Below are 6,484 nucleotides of genomic sequence, written 5' to 3' on the forward strand. Positions count from 1 at the left end.
TTCCCCACTTTGTGTCTGGTGAAGCCTCTCACCGCCCCTGAACCTCTGGCCTGTACCCCGTTCTGTATGCACAAATAAATAAATCTTTAAAAAAAAAACAATTAAAACTACAAAGATTGTGGCCTGAATGTGATGAGGTCAACTGTAGAGCTCAGAAAATGCTGGCTATTAAGACAACCTGGAGGAGATAAGAGAAAGGGCAAAGTAATCCAATTCTAAATACCATCTTTTACTTAGTATGAAGACAATAAAATCCCAAGGTTTTGTTTACTTCATTGGTTGCAACTGGTCTTAAGGGAGGGAAATTAACTTGTGCCATCAAAAAAAGGAAAACACTCAGTTTATAGTCCATATATAAGTAGGCCTAAGGTCACTGCATAGAAGTCATTGCCAACCCCTTGTCTATGACACACTAATGCGTCATCTGTAGTTTATCATTAAATAGTGGGATTATGTCATTTACTTTTTATCTCAAATATGTAATTTGTATCAAGCACACCTAATATATGAGCAGTTGAATATGCCAGCCTTAAAGATTGCAAATAACAGTGACATAGTAGTAACACTCATCACCAAAACTACCCTAGAAAACAAATCTGTAGAAACCAAGATTTACCAGCATTTCAGAATGTACTGTAGCACCAGACAACTCTCTTTACTCATTCCTTTCCTCATATTCATAAATTTACCAGTTACCTACATCTATTTACTTTATATTCACCAGGTCAACTCATTAATCTTTTTGTGTCAGGTGAAGTTGCCTATGACCATACCAGCTCACTATACTCCTATAAAATGGCTTTGATCATATTACTTCTTTTGTTCAAGTTTCTCACAAGTGAGCCTAACCTCATTTCTAGACTTCTGAATCACTCCCCTACATCAGGAATCATGAACTCCTTTTAAGAGATCTTCCCTATTGTCCTCTGAATAAGCCCTACTGTCTCGTTCTAGTTTTTTACTATTTCACATTATTTGAATTAAGATTCTGTCTTTAGATGTAGTGTCAGGCTGGAAAATGAGTGATACAGATTAAGTCTTCAGTGTAAGTCTCCAATATATGTAAATGCTAAAGGAGTGTAAGAATTCACATATAGAATTTATCGGCACTATTATTGTACTCAAAAGCACTAACGCTATTAATAGCACTAGAACATTGGGTACATGTTTTCAATGATATTTAAAGTCTGAGCACAGGACAGTAAAACTATAGGTAAGTGAACTACATAGTTCAGTTCTTACAGGCAAACTAAATTAGCGCTGTCTACACAATAGTGTTACTTATTTTACTCAACACCTCTAGAGAGAAATGACTGGTAAAGTGTGACCATTTCATCACAACGTCAAAGAAATTTGTAAAAGATTAAATGTTATTTCTGGGATTCATCCGTACTTCAAAATAAAGGGGGAGGGGGCAGCAAGGCTGGCCATGCGCTGCTAATTGTTGAAAATGGGTGATGAGTACACAAAATTCTTTATACTACCCTTCCGACCTCTGTGTAGCTTCAAGATTCCCACTTTTTATTTTATTCTTTTTATGTCCAAAGGGCTATCTTTCCCCTAAAGCTTTATATTGTAAACGCTGGTTATGGTCAGGAAGACACACTGGGAAGTACTGGGAAGCGAAAAGGGACAGCGCCACCCAGGTGACGCTAGTTAAACCTCCCAGGTGACCAGTAAATTCGCTCCTCCCCCAGAAACCCCGAGGCCAGGCCCCGAGGTACACGGGCGGGGTCCCGCCCACCTAGTCCCGGGAAAAGGGGCGACACCCACGGGAACCGTCGCTAAGAGCTGACTCCCTAGGACCGCCGCCTGGCGGCCCGCGCGCCAACTGCGGGCTCCTAGGAATGGGCCAGCGGGGAGTGGGGCAGGTTTGGGGTAGACGGGTGAGTAGGCAAACCCCAGCCTTTAGAGAGAGTCCGCCGACTTACTCACGCTCCGCCAGAGCCCCGGCCACACCAGGGCCCTCGGCCACCCCGGCTGCCTGAGAACGTCTTCGCCTTCCTCCCTTCCGCCGAGCCGCAAACACCCAACCGGCCCACGAGCCTGCCCGGCTCCCCGCAGCCCGAACCGGGTCCTTTCTGCTCCTGCCCCATGTTGTTAAGGCTCTCCCGCCGCCGTGAGTCCGGAGGCGCTACCTGGACCCCACGCCCACCGCTTTCCCAAGTCCCAAACTCCACTTACCTCGGCCGCGGAGCAGCAGGCGCTTTCTTCACCTACTCTACGCTTCCAGCTTGGCTCTACCGAGGTGTAGCTGCCAATCACGCAATCTCCGCCACAAGTCTAGTCAGACGGACCAATCAGTTGCTTTGTCGGACTGGGAGGCGGGCACTGACAATCCGGAGCGGAAGGCAACGCGATTATCTCCCGGGTCGGCAGCCGCCTTTTTTTGCAATTAATGTGCGCCTGCGCGAGGTCAGTTAGCCGTCCCTATGGTTTCGCGTGGACCTTGCTTTGTGTGTTGACTGTTCTGCCCTAGGAAGTACTCTTTTTTGCCACCTCATGCACTCTCGCTATCGCACTCTCCCTCGACCCACGTTAGCTGTGTGTGTGTATGTGTGTGTGTGTGCGCGGGTGTGCGTGTGTGAGAGCGAGTCAGAGAGAGACTTGAAAGAAGCTGTTGATTCTTAAGCGCTAGTTAGATATCTTAAGTCCTTTTATCTCATGCCGTTCACAGGGCAGGTCTGCCTAGGCGGACCTCACATCCGGGGTGTGTTTGAGTTTGTGTAGAGTGAGGGTTGGAGGTTATACAGCGTGTCTGATCCATGAAAATTTTATACTTAGCATCTCTTTAGTCTGATTCATTTGGACACTTTCTTTGAAATATTGAATATTCTACGTCACTCTGCATTTCAAACAATTCTACCCTGGAAATGTAATCATTAGATTTATAGTTAACAATATATTCAGCATGGTCACGATGTGGAAACATTATAAACTCTTCATATGTAGGGTAAGAAGCGACCTGTCAGTATTTCTGTTTGACTGTCCAAGAGGCCCTGGCTGATTGGCTGTCTCTTACACTCCCACATTGCTTTTAGTCATGATTTATCCCAAAGGTCACTAGGCACCTGAGCTCTGATGTACTTAATCCTGGTGCCCAGTTCCCGCTGGTAACCAATTATCTCTTTCAGCAAGGATATTATTTCACTTACTAAAGAAGAGATTGTTGAAAACACTTCGTGACAGTTCAAGGATATTTCAAAGCCTGTTGTCATGCTCTCAAGCAGTCTACATGCTATCTGGGAGATAAAAACACAAATTTAATATATACAAATAAATGTTGGGGCTCTCCCTGGTGGCACAAGTGGTTAAAGCGCATCACTGAAGCTGTCCCACAACCACTGTAGCACCAATTTGATTCCTAGCTAGGGAGGTGACCCACATGGCACATTAGACCTTTGCCTGTTGCTCCTCTCCCCCGTGTATATTGGTCAATCTGTCTCTGGTGAATCCTCTCACCTGTACCCCAGTTCTTGTATGCAAAAATAAATATTTAAAGAAAAAAAAAAACAAACATTTGTGTTGAAGGAGCCAAGACCTACCTAAATAAATGAACTCATAGCTGTTTCTCTAGAGCTGTTTCCGAGCTAAAGGGATAGGGACAGAGGAGAATGCTATTTCTGGCAAAGATCACTTGTTTCTTGTGAAATTTGTACAGAATAAATTTACTGTAATGCTAGTGCAGCTTGGTCAGCCCTCATGACTTGGAACTAGCTCTTTCCACAATCCAAAGGACCCCTAGCATTTAATTCATGCGATCATATGTTGGTTTCTACTCCTTAAAAGGAAGATATCTTAAAGTATCCCAAACAGGATGCTCAAACTACCTTTTTACCTTTCCAACTGTCTCTCTTTCATGTCTCTTCTTGCTAGGATGCCCTGGTATGACCTTGAGCATTTTTTGGGATCTGGATGAAAGCAAGTAGTTGAGTTGATGAACTTGGATCACTTCTGTGATGTTACTGATGACTTTCCAGATATCAAAACGGCTTCCAGGAATATTCTTAGCCATGCTCTGTTCTGTCTCACAAAAGACTTATGCCTACGTCCTCATGGCTCCTGGTACCAGAAGTATTTGGCTGGTAGAGAATTTAAATGGTAAACGCTCCCCTTTGCCCCCCAATTTTTGGAATATCTGCTCATCGAAGTCGTTCCCACCTTAGGTTCCTGCCTGTGTCTGCCTTTCAACAGCCTGAGATCAGGGCAGGTCCCCAACAGTAGAGAGTTTAAGCTAAATACAAACCTAATGTAAGGAAACTGCTTACCTTTAATTTTTTTAATTAAACAAGGTGCTTTACTTTTTCAGTAAATTTTATTTTAGAATAGCTTTCTATTTTTAAAGAAAAATTGCAAAGACAGTACAAAACTTACTGTATATATTTACCCAGTTTCCCCTGTGTCTCTGGTGAATCCTCTCACACAAACCCCTCCAGTACCTCTGGCCTACACCCCAGTTCTTGTATGCATAAATGAATGAAAATAAAATCTTTTTTTTTTAAAAAAGATGAGAGTGAGATGATTTGGTGATGGAAAGCCCACGGGGATTACAACTGAGATGGAAAAATGCACAAAATGATGTAAAAATAAACTATATTATTTAAAAAGAAAAAGTGATGAGATGTCCTTTAAAAGATATCCAGAATCCTCTGTCATTGTTCCTTAACTTCTGAGGGAAGCCAGCCAGCATGCTGTGAGCAGCCCTATGGAAAGGCTCATGTGGAAAGAAACAGAGAGGCCTCTGGCCAATTGTAAGTAAGCAAGAAACTGAGGCCCTCTGTTCATCAGCCTGTGTGGAATTAAATCCTGCTAATAGCTTTTTGAAAAAAGTTGGATAAAGATCCCAGCTGTATGATAATGATCACTGCTCCACTGACAGCTCAATTATAGCTTTGTGAGAAACCTTAAGCCAGAGACCCAGTAAGCCACTTACATACAAAACTGTGAAAAAAATAAGTGATTACTGTGTCAAGCTCCTAAATTTTGGAATAAATTGTTAGAAAACAAAAGATAGCTAATAGTGTTTCTATCTTTCCATAAGATCAATGGTTCTTAAAATTCATTTCGGAACTTACTTAAAAATACCTACGTCTGGCCCCATCCCCCAGAAATTTGGGTGGCTGTTTTATGTAGCTAAGTCTGGAACAAATGTAAAATGTTACTGGGCAATTGATTGATTCATTTTAGGGTTTTAGAAAAAATAAAACCTTTCTTTTTAGTGTCTGACCAGGAGCTCTTTACAAAAATTAAAGCCCCGCAAAATATTCCAATTATTCTAATAACCAGAACTTTATCTGCTGGATGGTGTATTTATTAAATAAAAAAGAATCAGACTCTCTCTTACTGTGTGGCTGTGGCCTTGAAAAAGTTCCTTAAACGTTATATGCCACCAGATTCTTTTCATATATTAAAGGACTACAATGCCATTATTTGGTCAAAGAGATTTATCCATTGTTACGTATACATTAGGCAATAGAAAGTTGACTTAAGACAGATTGTAAGCCAGTTTCCTTGAAGAGATTTAACAAAACATCAGATTCTCATTTGTTCATAATGGTAGAGTGTGAGTCTGTATTCAGTAGTAGAAAGAATCTGGGCTTCCAAATCAGAATACCCTTCTGCTATTTATCAGCTGTATAACCTTCAAGCAAGCCAGTAAGTTCAGTGAATTTCTATTTCTGATTTGCACAGTGGAGTAAACAGCCACACAAAGGGTAACCCTGAGGACCAATTTTATAACATCTGTAAGTGCACTGCCTGGCTTATCACAAAGACCCAATAAATAATAACCATGAAGGACATGCAACTTCTGTGTTTGTGATCCAGTGGATAAGTGAAGACAACTGTCCCTATGCCTGTTTCTCATTAGGTTTAATGACAACCCCATTTGTTAAGATAAGGTGAGTAAGTTGAATGATTTAAATCTTATAGTGTATTTCCTAGAAACAAAGATTCTTTCTCCAGCTGATTGCCAGTATATAGAAAATATAGCACACCAAATACATATAGTACTTAGTACTCAGGAAGTACTAAGCTAGAATTCAGGAACATTTAGCAAGTAAAAGATCAATGGTTAAAGCAGTAAGCTGCTTTATGAGAGATGTTTTAGTTTGTTTTTTTCTCCCTCTATAAGGGTTTTTTTTTTTTTTAAGATATGGTATAGTTGGATGTGTCTGAAAGAGGTTCTGCATTGGTTATTTTTAGATATGGTATAGCTGGATATGTCTGAAAGAGGTTCTGCATTGGTTAAAGCTGATTGAAAAGCCAACATACTTTCACCTGAGGTGAGAGTTAAAAGACGCAAATTACTACTTCATAGCAGGCCCACTGGCTTCAAAGCTCTGATCACTAATACAGTTAGATATTTTGGAGTGAGAATAACATTTAAATTTACCTCAGTCAAAACAATCTCAATGTAGAACATAGTTTTTACAATGAATATTTGCTATGTTGGGTGCAGGTGCTATCTCCTGTCTCCTTCCCC

At 41.3% G+C, this 6,484-nt stretch overlaps 1 protein-coding gene across 2 annotated transcripts in view; it reads right to left on the bottom strand.

Annotated features, from left to right (window-relative positions):
* MTFR1 (mitochondrial fission regulator 1) overlaps positions 1–2,249 on the bottom strand; it is a 43,112-nt gene extending 40,863 nt beyond the window's left edge. For both annotated transcript variants that reach the window (XM_004679838.2, XM_012723095.1), the window contains exon 1: positions 2,185–2,249. The gene's annotated coding sequence lies outside the window, so the exon portion shown is untranslated. The remainder of the gene's footprint in view (positions 1–2,184) is intronic.
* Between the last annotated feature and the right edge of the window lie 4,235 nt (positions 2,250–6,484).

Source organism: Condylura cristata, unplaced genomic scaffold, assembly GCF_000260355.1.
Source record: "Condylura cristata isolate star-nosed mole 26May11 unplaced genomic scaffold, ConCri1.0 scaffold00009, whole genome shotgun sequence".
NCBI classification, from domain to species: domain Eukaryota; kingdom Metazoa; phylum Chordata; class Mammalia; order Eulipotyphla; family Talpidae; genus Condylura; species Condylura cristata.